At 39.7% G+C, this 18,650-nt stretch overlaps 1 long non-coding RNA gene across 2 annotated transcripts; it reads left to right on the top strand.

Moving 5' to 3' along the window:
- Positions 1-100: 100 nt before the first annotated feature.
- On the top strand, positions 101-7,122 carry LOC139595083 (uncharacterized). 2 transcript variants are annotated; one of them, XR_011680856.1, is made up of 3 exons: positions 101-262; positions 3,336-3,571; positions 5,652-7,122. It is a non-coding gene; the product is annotated as an uncharacterized lncRNA (long non-coding RNA). The 2 variants fall into 2 exon arrangements; XR_011680857.1 differs by having other exon boundaries at positions 137-262; positions 3,336-3,405.
- The last annotated feature ends 11,528 nt before the right edge of the window (positions 7,123-18,650 follow it).

Below are 18,650 nucleotides of genomic sequence, written 5' to 3'. Positions count from 1 at the left end.
GGCCGGGCCGGGCCGTGCTGCGCAGGAGGGTGTCAGCCCCAGAGCCGCCGGCCGCCCCTCAGAGCCCCTCGCTCCTCTGCCAGAGCCAGCTGCACCGCGCCTGGGCCGGCAGAGGGGCGGCTCTTCTGGCGCTGGGGACACCAAAGAGGTCTGGGGCTGACAGCACCTGCCCTGGGGACACCGCCTGACGGGCGTCTGCGAGGGTTCCCTGTGCGTGTCCTGTTTGTGAGCAGGCCTTTGGCATTGTCTCCACAACTAGCAGGTGCGTTTCCCGAGCCACACTGCGCTCGGGTGACCATAAACACTAATGTCCGTCCTTGTGAACTTGCCTGTCACCTTGTGAAGCCTTCTGTGCTTCTGGGGTGTAAATTACACTGTGCCCCTGAGTTCCACCATTCGCAGACCAAGGCAGACGGAACACTCCTGGCCCCTGCCGTGGGCAGGGACACCTTCCACCAGCCCAGGTTGCTCCAAGCCCTGTCCAACCCGGCCTTGAACGATTCCAGGGATGGGGCAGCCAAAGTAGCTGTGGACAACATGTGCTGGGGCCTCACCACCCTCACAGAAAAGAACTTTCTCCAATATCTGATCAAAACCTATGCTCTTTTAGTTTGGGTCCATTCCTCCTGGTCCTGTTTTACATGCTCTTGTAAAAAGTCTCTAAAAAAAGGAAGGGTAGCCTTGATGCAGAAACCCTCTGTCAGTGACAATTGTCTGGCTAAAGCCTCTGAAAAGACATGAAAGGAAGCATTCAAAGCATGATTCAAAGGTGACTGAGCCAAACAGCAATAAGTACTGACAATGTTTGGGAGGTGGTTTGGAGGAGCAAGGTGTTTACAGTGAGATTTCTTACAAACGTGGGCCTATGGCAGACTACTAACACAGACCACAGAAGACATTGGTCTTGCTACATATCTATAAATGTATTATGGGATATTTTTAGAGAAGAAAAGTTTGCTGAAGGATGGTGAAAGTCAGGCCTGATGAGGATGCACCAAAAGCATGACTTGAAGTATTGTACAGATTATGGCACTGATCATCCCCTGAGAACAGTCCTGCATTATTCTTGAAGTATTGAAAAAAAAAAAAAAAAGGAACAGCAACGTATGGGGGCAACAGTTTCTTAAAAATAAAGAAATGGTACAGGGTTCAGTGCCTCAAGCTACCTGTGAAAAAAATACAGATGTCATGAGGAAGATCTTTTTTGCCTCTTGTCTTACCTGGCATAGTTGGCTGTGGATGTTTGTAAGAAGTGCTGATTAATATTTTTGAAGCATCAAGGGTAACACAGTGTCTTGAGACAGTAATTGGCAGCAAGCAGCCCCCCGCCACCTTCCTGCTTGCCCTCTGGGATGTATGAAGTTGTGATGGCCAGTGACCTGTGTTTTGATCTTGCTGTATGTACATTTCATAGCTCAGTGATGATGTGTCTGATTGTGAGAATGATGTGCTGAGTACAGTTAGTGTCTTCCTGAGCAACATGGGATGATGAGAGCTTCATTACCAATGTGGGCAAGACAAAGATGCAGATGCTGCAGAAAGATAGCTGGGATATATGGCCATTAAGAAGAAGAGAAACTTCTATAGGCAGAAAATTCAGACTTAAGATATATATATATATATATATTCCTGATTCTAGCATACATGGAGCAGACATCTAGAAGCTGGACATGTATAGCCAGGTGTCTTTTCAAAACAAAATCTTAAGACCAGCAGCTTGCAGCACAGTGTCAGAAATGGGGATTAGCACAGAGGGGTCGGTGCAGAGGTGATGCAGGGGTGTGATGACAAGGAGGGAGCCTCAGCTGAGCCTCAGCTGCTTGGACAGTGTTGGGTGAGTGCCTGCAGAGGACTGAACCTTTTGACCCCCTCAAGGGCTGTGTGCCAAGAGCCACCTATTGCAGAGTGCAGGGAGGTGACCTGGCTCAATGGGAAGGTGGAATTCTAAAGACACTACAAGCTACTAGAGAGACAGCAGAGACTACAATGCCACATCCCTGTGTACATATAAGGGCCCCTTCCTTTCCTACCCTCAGTGAGAAGCTCCTTTTACTCACTATATGGGAAGAAAAAATGCAACTTGCCTTGCAGGGGTTTTAAACTGACACCTGTAATTCATTGTGGCTTTGCAGTGATGAGCACCTGATAATCTTGTACTCTTCAAGCTGAGCTTTTGTGTGAAAGAACATGAGACCATATAGTGCCTGAGAAGAAGAAAGAAAATTATTTGAAAACTGTTATTAGGTGAGCAATCAGTCCTGTTCATTAAGCAAGGCTTCCAGTGAAAAAAATGGTAATTTATAAACATGTGCCTTAATGTGTGCATGAAGGAAATCAAATTAATTAAGTCTTGAAGCAGTTAGTTAAATTTCATACCAAACTTTTGAATGTTTGTCATCGTAAGTGTACTGTTCACATATTTTTGAGTCCAGATTTATGCATAGTGTCTGAAAAGTATAAAGTGTTATATGAGTAAAGAGTATTATTTCACAATTTTCATGGAAATTTCAGCCTCCTCACTTTCTCTTGCCTGATGCTGACTAAACAAATCTCCATGAGATGCTTTTGTTTGTATGGTTTCTCTCTTCTCCTGCCTGTGGAAATGCGTTCAGTAAATGCAGGAAATGCAGAACTGTTTGCCAGACCTGCTAATCCACCAGATGGTGCTGCGTGTCTGTGGATTCAGGGGGGTTTTGTTGGTGTCTCTTTTTAAAATACCAGCAGTCAGTTATCGACTCTTCAGTTAAAAGGGAATATAAAATTCCTGTTCTTATACATATATATATACATATACACAGAAGGTTGTTTTGTTTCGTTTTATTTTTAAAATTATATCTCTTAAAGGTATTAGAGGAACAGGAGTACTTGTAGCATGAGAAACTGTTTTTTTGTTAATATTCCTTTTGGGTTGAATTTTCACTTATGTAGACCACTGTGCCCATTTGTTCAAAAGACTTAAATTTAATACCACTGTTTCTGGCCTTCAAAAGAATTAAAGCTCCTCTTGTACCTGTTAAAAACGATCATTTTTGTTTGTGCCAAATCTCCTTAAACATTTATCTGTGTGAAAATAAAGATTTCAGTTATGGATTTCTTCCTAATACATGATACCTCTGCTATATAAAATATGGGGAAATATTTTTTCCTGACTGTACATCTAAGCTATCCTCTGAAAAAAGACTGATTTAAGGTTTTGCTGGATTATTTATAACTAGCCCAGTGTAGCCAGTTGGTGTCAGTTATCATTGTTGATAATCAATTTCCCATGTGAACCTGCAAGTGGCAGGGTGTTTGATGATGGGATGTAATGGCCCACACTGTATCTTCTCTTTCAGATGGGTGCACTAAGGCTGCTGCAAAATGGACGAAGCGAAAATAGGAAGAGAGATTGAGGGGACCACACAAGTGAGTGTGAGATCAGGACATGCAGGAAGTCTGAAGGATGGAGGATGTGGCATGATAATGACTGAAGTATTGACCAAAAGCCCAATGTCTTTATTGAAACTTGGACCTCCTGACTTGAGCAGGAGAAGCACAACTGCATGAAAAGGGAGAATTGTTCATAATTCAGGTCTGATGTGTTATCAGTTATGCTTATCACTAACCAATGAATGATATAAATTAACAGCAATTTAATACATTGATACTGGGGGGAAAAAAGGACAAATATGAGCTAAAACCAAATACTTTTGAAGTTTGAGGGAGCTTAAATTTATTCTCTTTATCCTGTTCTACACTTTTTGCATAGTTCTGCTGGCAAAGGCTGCACTGTTGCTGGTACAGTGCAGTGGCTTTTGTGCGATGGGTGAAGAGGACAAACCCCCCACCCTTTCGCTGCAATATTCAATTGAAAAGTTACTATAAGACAATGTGCCGTAGGGTAATTCGCGTTACTCGTAGGTCCCGGGTTTCAGCGAGCGCCGGCAGGGCAGCAGTGGGAGCAGCGCCTCTGGCGAGGCGGGAGCGATTCGCGGAGGGCAGAGCAGCCCCGGCGCGCCCCGCCCGGCAAAGGCTCTGCCGGCGGGGCGGGGTGTGCGTGCTCCAAACACCGCTCAGAAAACGGTCATGTAAAACCATTACCAGGGTTTATTTAATAACCTCCTAACCCTCTCTCTCTCTCCTCCTCCTCCCCTCTGTTCCTCTAATGCCTTTTACAGCTCTTGCTGCACAGCGTGAAGCCTCAGAGCTGTATTCATCAATGACTCACACCCTTGCTTAGGGGCCAATTTTCATGGAAGCTATACAGGAAAATTTTGAAATGCACCTATCTCATGCAGGGCACAAGATGATTTCTCTATTCATTACTATTCCAAAAGGACTTGTTGTCCTTTGGAAATGTTCATATATTACTTACATTTGTGTGTGGGTGCATACATGTGCAGAGCTGACTTGCCTTTACATTTGAGTGGTCGAAAAATAAAAATGTATTGTTATTACCATTGACACCAGTCAGCTGAAGGGTAACTGAGGGCCTGCTTACACTCAGTGAAAGCAGACAAATGCAAATGAAAATGCAGCATTGTGCATTAGGGGAGCAAATTCTACAGACTCAAGCACAAAACTTGTTAAAAATCACCCTTTTGTTTGATGCTATGAGTAGCAGCTTTCTGAGGAATTTTGGAGTAAAGCTAAGGACTTACTCTGAGAAACAAAACTGCAGCTCTGAAAGATTTCTGTGTTGATCAAGGTTATAATACCTTTTGAAAACACTCCAAGAAAACATGTTCATTTCCCTTAAGACACCATGAGTTAACTCAAGTTTTAACTTTGAGCGGAAAGAGAGGTAAAATCATAGAAATTATTATCCAAAATGACCTTTCAATTTAAAACCCATTTGACAAGAGGGGAATCATTACTGCAGAATTGCCAGTCATAGACTAATTGCGTTCTCAGGGGTTGCTAATTATATCCAAAATTACTTTAAACAGTTTTGGGGAAGAGACTGAGACTCAGTGCTTAGCATAAAGCAGTTTATTTACGCATGTACAAAGTAGCTTACATCCCTAAGGGATTAAAGCAATTTCAATATTTTACTGTAAGTTGTTGCAAAAATTGTGTCATGCAATGATGAATCAGAAGTGGTAGGAAAAAAGAGGGCAAAATATACTTTTGCTTTCCATAATTTTTCCAACAGGCATTTCAAATTGTAATTCTAAAAATAGCCTTTTCCTTCACTTTGTTTCTTAAACAAAATGGAAAAATCTCTTTCTGTAAATCAGGCCCATCCACTGACATTAATTTCTACCTTCTGTCTGTGCAGGTGAGTTCCTCAAGAATGTGTTAAAGATCAGATTTGTGTTTTCCTTATTTGTTGATGTTGTTTTGCTGAATGAATTTTGCTAACAAAACGTTTTCCTTGACAGATGAGCTTTGTGTATGGCCTAACAAGAGAGAATTGTCTTACAGAAATGCACAGAGTTTCCAAGCTCCACATGTATGTTACATAGATCAGAAAAATTCACAGCCCTCTCAGAGCCAAAAAGTAGCAGTGAGTCCTGTGAAGGCAGTAGTGTGATCCTTGTTTTAGAGATGACAGAACAGAGGCATGACGAGGTTGAGTACATTCACTCATATTGCCCAGCATACCAAGTAGGAAATTAGAAATGTTTTATTTGTAATTATTTTTAATTTTTTATTTATTTTATTTCCAGGCACAGCTTTAGCACCTCTGGGGAAGTAATGGCTGTTTTGTTTACAATGGGCAGCCCTGGATCCAGTTCTTCCTTCCCAAAGTGCATTTGTGCTGCAGAGAATATGTAGGGATTGTGAATGTACTCCTAAGTAGCATTCCACAGTTGAACTAATTGCCAGGCCAAGCGAGGGACCACAGTAAATGGGTGAATAATTTGATCCAAGATGGATTTGTACTCTACCAACACAGCCTGAAATCTTCTAATGCTTTTGGATTTGACTGTGAGCTGTTCATTGTTGTTTGAGCCTGTTCTTTTCTATTACCATATTTTCTCTGGATATCATTTCTGTGTACCTTATCTTTGTATAAAAGGCCACATCTTTACCATATTTCCAGGGAGTAGTCAGTAGAAGCATACAAAATTTACTGCTGTAGACCAAAATATGACAGATAAAGGTAGTGCATTACAAAGTTCTTGCCCTCAATCATGCAGAAGGCTCTCTATGCCTCTGTGAGCAGTGGCATGAGTGTGGCTGCACTGTAATGGGAGAAGGGTTAACAGCAAACCAAGACATTTTCTGCAGCAAAAAGAGATGGAATCTTCTCCAAGCAATTACCTTTTATGTAATAAACAATGTCAGTGGTCAATAGAGGGAGTTTTCTTACCCTAATCCCCTTTCATTTAGCTTAAAATAGAAGTGCTATTAGTTTGACTAGCAGGTTGGTGTATCAAGCCTGGTCTTACCTGGTTACATGTTAAATTTAACTGCTAGCAGAAATGTTCCTCCAGCAGCTTTTGTCTATGCTTTCCTTGAATAAAATACAATAATACATGCTGGAGCTTCAGTGGTGTTAGATGCTTTTGTCAGATGTGTCTATTGATATGCTGCAGCCTTTTGGAATACAGAGTGCATTGCTTTTTATTACAGATCTTATTGGCACCATGAAGTTGTGAGTAGATTTTCCTGTACTTTTAGCTTTTATTGGCTCTGAAAATCCAGCTCTAATTACTAATGGATACTTTCAAAAATAATTTATTTCTGGTAAAGGATGCACATAATCTGTTATCATTAGATATCTGCTGGCAGTAGATATAGCACAGCTTGTGCTTTGGCTAACCCTTGAAGGAGGGGAAGGTTTGATAAATGAGAAAAACCAAAAGCTTTTGTGCTTATATGTGCTTAAGGTAATGAGGAATTTAAAGATTACAACGGCATATCTGTCCTTCAATGGATGTGATGTTCCTCATGGATGCAGTGAGATGTGACAGAATGGTCACACAGCTGAGTAGCCCTCAGCTCAGTCACAGGACACACAAAACCAGAGCTTCAAGGCACCATGTTTCCTTTGTGTTGCAGACATCACCTCTGTCTGCTGTCCTTTCTAGTGGAGTGCAGCTACTGTGATCTCTTTCCTGACCATCAGTTTTCTTGTGTCTTCTTTTTTGCTTCAAAAATATGTTTATTTGAAGCAGAGTTGAAGTAAAAAAAAATAAAAATGCTGCTCAAAATTAGAAATAAAGGAAGTTAGTTCTACTTAATATTATGAAAGGTTATACACAAAAGCAGTGAAAACTGCAAACTTTTTAAAATTTCTTTTAGTGTTGTTTTAATTTTGTTTTCATTCTTGTTTTTATCACCTTCTTTACAAAGAGTGTAATGGTACAGCAAGGGTGGTGCCATGGAAGGCCAGAGGTCTTCCAGTTAGAGAAGGGTGATCAAAGAGAAGAGCCTTAGCCTGACCTTAGCCACAGCCATTCCCAGCTCTTTGCTGAAATCTCAAGCAACTGCAATTTCTTCTGTTCCCTACTTGTGTTTGTGAATTCTCAGTGCTTGAATCCTGCCGCTCCTGGCTTATAAAATCCTGTGTCTGTAACAAGTTTCTTCATTTGCTTTCTGGTTTTGTCACTACTGAAGGAATCAGAACACTTTTAGTTGTTTATTCCTTAGCAGGTCTGTATTTTGTGGAAGGAAATTTGCCTTCCTCCTGCCAGCATCCGTGGAGCCAGAGAACACCCCAGAGTTGTCAAGGCAACAGCTTCTGCTTGGGGAGCTGCAGAAGAGAAAGAGACAGGAGCATCCTTTGGGCTTTTGTTGCAGGGCACAGAAACACGTGTGGTCCTTTACTGCAAGCACCATCTATGGGTGGCTCGGGGAAAGTAGAAGTTACTCACAGTAACATAATGAGGTGGAGCTTCTGAGAGCAGCATCCTCATGTGCACTCTGGCCTGGAATTACAGGCACACTCTGGGCTTCTCTTCGGTGTGTCTGTTCTGCTGGGCAAGGCCCTACTGAAATAGTGGCATAAATCAAGTGGGTTTAGGCTTTTGGATGGGAAAGGGAGCTTGGTTCTCTTTACTACCGAAAATTTTTAGCAAGCAAAACTTCCTATTTAAAAATTTTATCACTATTCAGTGCTCTAGAAGGGTTTCTATAGGTCTAATTACTAACTGGATTCCTGTGGTGATCTTGCTTGCCTCTGCTGGGAGATTTGCTTCTCATGCTGGCCAAACCTTACAGTGAACAAGATCCTTAGCTAGAATAAGGCACAATGCTCACCTGAACCAACAGACCTGTGCTAAAATTTACCTGGTGCACACTGTGAGCTGCATGATTCCAACACAGAAAATGCCATTGCAAGAGCTCTAGAAATGCACTGAATCTAGCTATGTTCTATGCATTTCTAGAGTTCAGAATAAAGTTCCTTCATTCTCTCCCAAGGACAGGATCCAGAGATACTGTCTGCATTGTAGTATTCCTGGTATTACTTCTGCTTCAATTACTTCAGCCAGCAGTTAGAAAATCTTACACCTGTGCATTATATTGGGCTACTCAATGCATATTTCTGTGGAGACATGAAAAATTATGCATTCCCCATTAAACATTCGATGAGGCTATCAAGGGTTTCACAGAGTATTTTGTATGGGGAGATCAGATGGCCCCAAGACTTGTTGCTGTGCTTGGTATTTGGCATGCAGTGTCACCCCCTTCATGCAGTAGCTACTTGATACCTCTGAAGTGCATATTTGCTGTCATGTTACTGCTATGTGCGTAGTAAAATGCTATATAGGACATAGAATAATCTTGTTTGATATTATGATCCTGTAATTTACTTTAAAAAGATTAATCTTGTAAATACTTTAAAGTTATATTAGTAGTTGCAGTAAGCTGTTTAAGATTTATGAAGCAGCATTATTTATATTTATAGACAGTGACCTTGATACCTTCTACTTAGAGCTGAGATATTTTTATGACTTTGTTTCTTTATTTTCTTGGCCTTCATTAAAAAAGAAAAACACTCCCAAAAATTAAACAAAAACATTTAGATTTTTGTTAGATTTTTGATTTTCAAAAGATCTCCCAAACTTCTACAAACTGTGTTCCACAGAGATTTTGGAGGTTATTTTAACACTTATTGCCATTTCATGTAGTCATTTAAGTCATTAGGGTGTGAGTAAGGTACACTTAGAGAGACAGGACATTATCTATGTATTAGCCTCTTTGAAGTGCATTTTATTGCTGTATCAGTCATTTCAGGAAAAGGTTCTGAGCCTAAGAGCACAGATGAAAATATATACAATCCCTTTAAAAGGTGGAATATTTGAATTTAGCTTGCAACATAGTTGCATGAAATTATCACTCCTGTCATGTCAGCTGAAATATCAGAAATCCTATTTCTAAGCCCTTCCATGTAATGTGGCACAGGGACACAGATACATATCAGCCACAAAGGGAGCCAGCACAGCCTTTCCAACAGACTCTGCAGGCTGCCTACAATTCAATTCCCCTTCTCCAGCCTCCCCACCCACTGGCTGAGCCTCTTGTTGCCCTTCCAACACCTAATGCACTCCTGACACAGTGGAGGGAGGGCAGGAGCAGTGTGGTGAAAAATCAGACACTGCAGACAAAAACTTGACAGACTGTCTTCCTCCCAGTGCCACAATATGAACTGGCCAAGTGAAAAGTGATGGCCATTATCCTGTCTCACTGAATGGCTTAAGTGACTTACAGCCACATGCAGAGAAAGTTCTTTGGACTATTTCCATGGGGGGTTTTAATTTAATTTGCATGATTAGATGTACAAGGTAGGTTTTACAGTTTGAGGCAGCTTCATTTTCCTCTGACTCCTATGTAAAGTAAGGATAATTTCACTGAAGCCATTGGAGTAACTTCATTATCAAATGGATGTTGGGAGAGCACTTTCACAGTCCTTAGGCAGCTTTCCAGTCATTGCTCCTCAATGCACACCCACCACAAGCTCCTATTTCCATCTTCCCTGGGGTGAGGGTTCTGGGCAGGCTGGGCACTCCCCCAGCACCACACATCTCAGGAAAGATGGCTCCTGATGGATTGCTCAGTGCTGTACAGGACATAACCTGAGTCAGCAGCCAGGAGTCTCATGCACCCAAACAACTTCTGTACTGACAACAGTATAGAAAATGCAGGTGTTCTGTAAGCACAGTGTTGGATTTACAATGGTACAAATGCTGCCTCAGGTTCACTTGAATGCTTTGTCTTTCACATTCCAGGCTGGTACCTCTATCCCAGTATGCTGGCCATGCATCTCTTTCTTTGCTTTGTCACAAATACTGACTTGAGATACTTTCCTCTCTGAAAGTTTTGCTGAAATGGATAAACTCCAGTGAAAAGTTTCAATTCAGAGAACTGATTTCTTGAAGGACTCCCAGCAAGTTCTTTACAAAAGCTCTGACAAAAGCAACTGCTCTTTGCCTCCCTGTCTAGTGACTCCTGCTAACTCAAAAGCAAATCCATGGGCTTGAGAGGAGCAGCTGTAAGAGCAGAAGCAGCCAGAGGCTAAATGTAAGCAGAGGGAAATGGACCAAGGTCTGTGTACCTCTGTAATTGTTGTATCACATGGGAACTTGAGGCACCAGGCCTGGCTGTTCCCTGGTGTGTGCTACAGCTTCTGGAGCCTGGCCTGACCAGTAAATCCTTCAATTATTTACAACTGGGCCATGCTTTTATTCATGTCCAAGAGCAGGAGAAGGCTGCTTGGACCCACTCACCAGCTGCTGTCAGTGTGTACAGCTCTTAGAAAGCACACATAGAGCAGCCAGGAAGTTTGACTTGAGAGGCAACAAAAGATGCTGCTTGTCTTGTATTTTTCCCTAAAGTACATAAGATACCGTAAATAATGGCAAGCCAAAAAAAATTGAGATTGAATTGAGATTGTTGTTAGTGCAACATACTAGAAACTGCTTTTTTCCCTTTGCATTGGAAATGCATTTAGCAATCACTTCCCATTCATTATTTCTGATGGAAGCAAAATCTTACCAAATAATAAGACAATATTTCACATACCTGAATCCACGTTCATCCTCCCACCAGCATCCTCCATCTTTTCTCCCTTACTTTTCTTTTTTTTGGAATTTGTGGTTAAGCAGTACTTGTTGTAAAATAATATTTTTATGATTACTTGCAGAAAATCAAATAATAATGTGTAGTCTTTTTCATTTTTTCACCTTTGTTCTGATGTGCTAAAATCATGGATTTTGGCAGTTGAGCACTCTGTTGATAAAACCTGAAATACATGACAATATGAGTGAAATTCATTATTAAGCAAAGAGTGTACTGAACTTTGCAGCAAATCATCACAAAGTAATCTTGCTTTTCTCTCTGGTCTTACTCTAAATGCGATTTGCACTCTTATGGAAAGGACTTTGTGCTGGTTTTTGATGTTACATACAAATAGTCTTGCTTTGTAAAATTCCCATTATGCCTGTTTACATTGAGCAGCAGTGCCATTGATTCAAGCTGTCCTGATTGGAAAGCAGAAGTCGTTAACGCTAAGCCCCTTCAAAGTTTTTCATAAATTTGTGGCATTTTTCCAGCATTGCTCACAAAACAGCATAGAGCTGCTGGAAGGAAATGCTCCAGCTGCAGGGATAAGAGGAGCCAAAAAGTAACATCCAAATAGAAATTATCCAGTTCGTGATTTCAGTTTGATCACCAGATGTTTGCCATGTGACTTTGGGAACACGAGAGAGGAGAATGTGATGCTGTGGTACTCAGCTTAAATCCAGCACAAGGGCTCATAGCTCAGCAATAAATATACACAAACAGTTATTGGCCTTTTCCATCTTTTGAGAAATTCCCTGCTTTTAATATTGATTACAGCAAACTATGTTCTCATGCCAAGCTCTGCTTGGTTTTTCAATTCTTTAAGTTCTGAAAGACTGTGGAAGCAGAGCAAGATACACTCCAGATTAATGGTACAGTTTACTCTGGTTTGGTTGGTGATTTGTCTCTATGAAGACTGGTTAGTCATGTTAGCAAATCATAAAGGGCATTATTCTCCACCTCTAAGGGTTTCCCATTTAGATTTGGATCTTTTTCCTAGTTTTGGCACTAACAGTCACTTGATTTAACTGCCTCCAATACAATGTACTTGAGGGAGATTTTTCAGCTTGTCTTAGTTAAGAATTAGTTGAGGCATTTAAAATGCACAGAATTGAAAGAACAATTTAGAGTTTTCAATTTGTAACCCTTTATGACCTTTGTCAACCATCTCATACAGTACAAAGCTCCATCTAAAATATTTTTTACAATTTTGCTCTTATTGACCTCAGAGTGTGGCTGATGCAAATTTTGGGTGCTTCAAAGATTAAAAACTGTCTTGAAATATCCATTTTAAATGTATCCAGGGTCTGTTTATAGCCACTTATTCTCATAATTGAAAAATTACATGATGCATGCCACAGATTTTTTTCTAAGTGAATTTGGATAAATGACTGAATTTCTATGTATGACTTACTTATCCCAAAGCAGGAATTTTTTCCCCTCCATCCTCTCCCACCGGGCCACACATTTTTTTCTCTTGCTGCCTCAGGTATTTGCCAATTCCTTTACTGATCACAGTACCTTACTGTGCCTGGTTTTGAAGGGATGTTGTTATGCTGGAATAGTGAACCAGGACAGCTCAGCAATGGCCTGAGGAGCCAGGCTGAGCCTTGCTGAGGGGCAGAGCCTGGCAGTTACACTTCTGGTTTAGCTTGCTCTGGAACTACAGCCTCAATTCTAGATTGGAAAGGTATAATAATTCTTTCTTTCCTAACATTTTGAATGATAATTCTTCCTTTTCCAACATTTTAACCAAATTCTCTTTTTAGATTTTAAGTTCTGCAGATCAAAGACTGTCTTTTAGTGACTTGCGCTGTGACAACCACAGTGGATCCCCACATTTAGATATCAAGACATTGCAGGTACAAAACCATCACAGAGCCTTTTTGATTGTTGACCTTCTACCTCCCCTTTTTGTGTTGTGCTTCAAATATATCCAGCTTCACTGAAAACAGATTATATTCTCTGTCATTTGCTTCCAGCCTAATATTTACCATTATATACGATATAATGTGAATTTTTAATTAAGTCAGCTTTATTTTTCATTTGTGCAACAGCATGGATTTCATTAACTACATAAATTCCCACTTTTCTTTATTACATGAAAGTTTCTTACTTGTGAACTTCCTTGACCTACTTGGCAGTCCTAACAGTGAATAACATTGATCTTCTTTATTTTTAACCTCTGAAATATGTGATATTGACTTACAACACAGGTTTTAATGTAAGATGAAATAATGCCACCTATTATTTTGGAATCTGGGGAAAAAAGTATTTTATAATAGGTTCTTTTATGTGAAACAAAGTGTTCTTAACATTTTTAGCAATTTCTGAATGTACTGTCTCCACCCTTCACTACAGTGTTTTGCATACGTCTGGGATTTCTGGGTCTGTTTCTCACAGCAGTGTTGAGAAAATTTCATGCTTTCACATTTTTTAGCTGTAATACTATTTACTTTGAAGAGAACTGAATATCCTCTAGTATTCTGCCAGGTCCCTCTCTAGACTTCCACACTGAGGTAGTTTTATTTGATCCTTTTATGTGAAAGATTAAATTTCCTTGTGTTGTATGGTGAGATACCAGTGCTTATTTTCAGGGAATTATCTCATGGAATGTTCTGTGTTCTAAATTATTTGCACCCAAATCCAAAATGCCAGGAGCCTTTGTTTCAGTAATAGAACATCTGATCTGCTCTTGCAGTTCCAGGGAAGTTCCATTTCCAGTTCCATTCCCCAATATTTACTCCATCTTCCATTAAGGAGTTAACACCTTAATTCTTACTTAGGAAAAAATAAAATTAATTGTGGTTATTAATATTCCAAAGATAGATGCATAAACTTACATTGCGTCAATTGCTGGGAAGGAATTCTCTGAGAAATTTTGAATATTTATTGGTTTTCAGGTATATGAGCTTAAACTGAACTTAAGGCATTTATTCCAAAACTTTATGCAATTTTGTAATTCTTGACTTTCTGAAATGTTCATTTAATTTACTGTATAAATGCCATAGGTATTTCAGAGCCTGAGCACACTTTCTATGCTCAGACAAATACCCACTGTCTCCAGTGAGGAATTTTACATTGTGATAGGAGTTTTGACTGAGGAGAGGAAGCCGGATCAGTCCCACATGTTGTAGAGACTTAAAATCAGGAATTAATATGCAGCAGAGCTATGACAGTGGCTTTAATTCTACTCACATTAATTTTCACTGTTATTATTAATTAAACCCTGAAAATCAGGGATTTAATGGAAACTCTGACAGACCTTTAATTATAGCATTTCAACAGACTTATAGTATAGGATGTCCTCTACTAGCTCACAGGACATTCTGTACTTGAGAGGGTATAAAAAGAAGTCATAGTTTTTGGTGTACTTTATGTTCAAAACATTTTTTAATTCTTGATGGGCTTTTACTCATTGCTGTCTGCTGCATCTGGCTAAGTTACACAGAGTGAATACTTTAACTATTGTGTTCAAGAGCAGTTTGGAAACAGAATTTTAAAATGTTTTTAATGCAATTGGTCATTATTGTTCAAAGCCATCTGTCATTGTTTTAGGAGAATGGGTTTCTCACCAGCTATTTGTGTAGCAGAGTGCATTATGCTCATGAATACGTCTACAACTTAAATTATTTGGGTTGCAGATTTCTGACAGGAAGAACAACCTTTTCTTTCTCTGTCTGTGTGCCATCTACCATAGTGGGGTCCTGACCAGAATTCCTACGTGTACCCCTAATATAAGCCATAAACTCCAGTCATTCATCCCACATGCTTTGTACCAGTGTCTCAAATCTTTGCATTGTGTGTCCCATTGAGGCCTCTCCATGAGCAGCTCAGGCCTTGGCTGTGCAGGGTGAGTTCTATCAAAGTCATTCACAGGTATGGAATTGCCAGGAGGGAGAGGAAACTGTCACACACTGTGGGCAGCAGTGTTCTGTAATGCTTCCTACACCACATTTCAATTTGTCCAAGCATACAACCATACAATGAGCATTTCTGTGTGTGAAAAACAGTATTATACCCTGCTGGCTAATTTTTACAATTTTACCATGAATTTTGCAATGTATACTTTCTGACAAAGAATGTTCCTGGATTCACAGGGATCCATGATAATTGAAAATGTCATTGAAAACTGGAGAGAAATAAATGTAAAGCTCTAACCCTGGAAGAGGTATAGTCTAAAAATGAAGGAGATACACTCTAAAAATCTCAGTATCAGACACAGAGTTGAGGTATTTGTAGCTATTTGCAATAATTATAGATAAAACAATGAATTATTATGGAGAAGCTGAGTAATGAGTTTTCCAATATTTTTGATATTGATAAAACTGGTCTTTAATCAGTTAGCCACCTGTTCTCTTGATTAGATAATGAAACCAAAAGAAACAAGTAAAAAAATGTGTATGTTCAAAAATTAATAGGGAGAGGAGTTTGAGGAAGTTCCATAATAGAAATGATTTCAACTTTTCTTGACTAATTCTGAGATTTCTAAATTTGTACAGTATACAATAAAGTTTGGATTCATATGTTTGCTTTTGCATGAACCATTTCAGAAGCATTTTAGGCAGCTAAAAAAGTACTTTTTGCTGGAAATGTAGTGAAAACTGTGTGTATTTGCATTGCATGTTCTATCCAAATGCACGAGGTCTGTTCAACTTAGCTCTCTTTTACAGACCTACATAAGAAGGAATGTGAGTCACTGAATAGAACCAGTGCTTTAGTCTGCATTGGAAACCACTGCTGAGAGGACACAGTCCTAAGAATTAAAAACTTCTGGATTACCTTAGGGGTGATAAGCACATGAGTGGCTGTGATCAGAAGTTGTTCTCTGAGACCCCAGTCCCAAGCAAAGGGGCCTGAATGAGGCAAATGTTACTGATGTGAATGAAGCTTAAATAGACACATGAAGGCAGGACTGTTCTCTCCTCCACAGGCAGGACTTCTGCTGGCTATGCACAGAAGTGGCTTAAAACTCAGCTGAAATTCTTGAGTGCTGGCCCAGGGGCTCCCATCAGCAGATTGGAATTGCCAGGTCCAGAAACCCAAGAGGGATCTCAGTGTGATCCCTGTGCCACCTGCCTGAGGGAGAACCCAGTGCTGAGCACCTCCTGCTGCGCTGTGTTCATGTCAAATTTAGGACCAGAATTCAAATTTACATAAACAAACTATTCATTTGATTTCTTTTCTTATTTCCTCAGCTCTGTAATGAACCCAGCAGAGTTTCAGAGCTCTGCAGTTTGTTTGCAATCTATGACTATTTTTACCCCCACTGATGGTTTTTCATTCTGCTGTCTATCCATAGCCTTTTTTTTAAATGAATGGACATTTAAAATACCTCATTGTGAAACCATTTGCTCTTAACTGAAAGCCACATGATGTCTCTGTTTTTATTATCCCACTCTAGCATTTGTTCAGCCATCTTCTCAATAAGATAAGCATCAATTCTCAGAAAACTAACCTTACCAAAAAAAAAGGATTGTTTTCTCCTGGTTTATTTTTGTGAACTGAAATATGGAGGTAGAGGAAGAGCAGGAGGGCTCCCCATGGTGGCAGGGAGCTGCTGGGTTTTCAGTGCTGTAGTGTGAAACAACAGCCTGAGAGCTGGCCAGCATTGTGTGTCTCTAGTCCCCTCTGAGAATGCAGTGTGAAATAAAATAATGCCAATGGCAGAAAACAAATAAATGTAAATTTAGGGGAAAACTCCTCCAAAATAATTGCTTTGAGTCATTAGGAAAGCTGCTTAATGTAAGGACTACAGAGGCTTCATCTTAGCAGGACCAGCATTGCCTGGCTGGGTTTAGCCAAGCACTGGGGATGTCAGCTCTGGGCTGAGTTGTTGTTAGCATTGGGAAATTGCCTGCTGTGTGGATGGGCTTAATGCACTATTATACGGTGTGGATGCAAATTTAATGGGCTTGAAAATAGAGAAATTGAGCCTGAAACCTGTGGGGCATGTCCTTGGCCCAAACTAACCCACACCACTTCTAAGCAGAGTCAGTCTAGTCAGAGAAGTGGAAGGTATTAAACCAGAGGCTGATTAGAATCAGGACCCATTGCTTAAAAAGGAGTTTTGGCTGGGCAGGTGACCACAATGGATTTTTCATTTTTTTCTTTTTTTTTCATATTTGCATTTTTTTCAAGGAGCAGAGCAGCCATCCATTTAAATTCACACAAAATACAAACCCAAAGTGTTAAAATGACATTTAGAAATAGCATAACAGAACAGACAATGTTAAAAGAATGCAATTTGAGAAGGTGTCCTTCCTCACACAGTAATGGGATTGCCACTGTTGCTCAGCACATCACAAGAAAGTTTTATCTTAAAAGAGCAAAATAATATCATTAACAGAAAATTAAACTTAAAGTCACCATGAACTATGGACTTAAAAGACCCTCAAGAAATGAAAACCAATTGTCTGTTGGAAAACCAGGAGGTCAAGTAGTCATTGACCAACCAAAAGCTGCACCGATTGCTGAAACGTACAGTACTTTCAAATCCAATTAACTGTTTCAAGCAGACAGTCCTCATTTTCTCTTTCATCAGGAAGGGAAATTTGCAATCATATATTCCAATGAAAGTTAAGTTGTTTTGATCTGATAATTGTCGGATGTATTTATCTTAATTTGTAAGTTTTTAATGCTAAAGCTCCAAGCTGTTCAGATATAACAGAAGTACTGGGAAATGAGGTACAAAATGCTGGAATTCAAATTAACCAATAAATATATTTTAATATATATCAGCAGGACTCTAGAGGATTCCATTAATGTTGAAAAATAGAAAGGATTTAGGTTAATTTGGTAAGAAGGCAGGTCAGAACGTTTACAACAGTGGCATAGAATTGTATAGAGATGCAAAATTTTTCAAGAGAGCAGAATTTTTTCAAAAACGCTGACTCTAGCTGTCACAGCCCTGCCTTGGTTAAATCCAGTGGAGAGATATGAGGACTTTCTAATTTGCTTTCCCTCTATTTTAATAATAGCTGTGCATAAGTAATTTATGAAAGGCCAACCAGGCAGTGGGCAACAGAAAATTAAACTCATTTTATCTGAAAGCAGGTGGATTTCTATATATCATTAGCATGCATAGAATTCTCACAATGTTATTTCTCATACTGATGGAATGTAACCAAATAATATATGAGTTTTTTGCTTATGCACGAGTGAAATTTTTAGATAAAAGTGCCAGCCCCAATGGCAATTTTCTGCAAAACGAAAACTAATTCTGCGAAGCTTCTTATTACTGGGAAGACTCATTTGGCTTGCATTAGAGACTGACATAAGTGACTTTAGGATTTTACTAACAGATTAGATGAGATGTGCTATATGCAGTAATATCATTAGAGAATGTAGCAGCAGAAGCAGAAGAGTTTGTGGCACTTAAGGACACTGGCACAAGTAAATTGTTTTCATTTATGACAAGCTTTTAAATTATTTTTTTTCCTCCTGATGAGAATATGTTTTAGTTTTAGGTTTCCCTCCTCCTTCCCTATGACTGAAAAAAAAGCTTCTGCCTGAATTACTGCTCATATTATTTCAAACCCTGATACCAAATCTATTGTATGTGCCTGCCTTATCACCTGTATCACCTTGAGAGGGACTAGATTTTTGTGAAGAAAACAATACTAAAATTAAATAAATGTATTGCAGTGTTATTATAA

Source organism: Agelaius tricolor, unplaced genomic scaffold, assembly GCF_023055355.1.
Source record: "Agelaius tricolor isolate 1412-34295 unplaced genomic scaffold, bAgeTri1.0.p SCAF_12, whole genome shotgun sequence".
In the NCBI taxonomy this organism is placed as follows: domain Eukaryota; kingdom Metazoa; phylum Chordata; class Aves; order Passeriformes; family Icteridae; genus Agelaius; species Agelaius tricolor.
The sequence above is the reverse complement of the archived record's forward strand: the minus strand, read 5'-3'. Positions and strand labels throughout refer to the sequence as shown.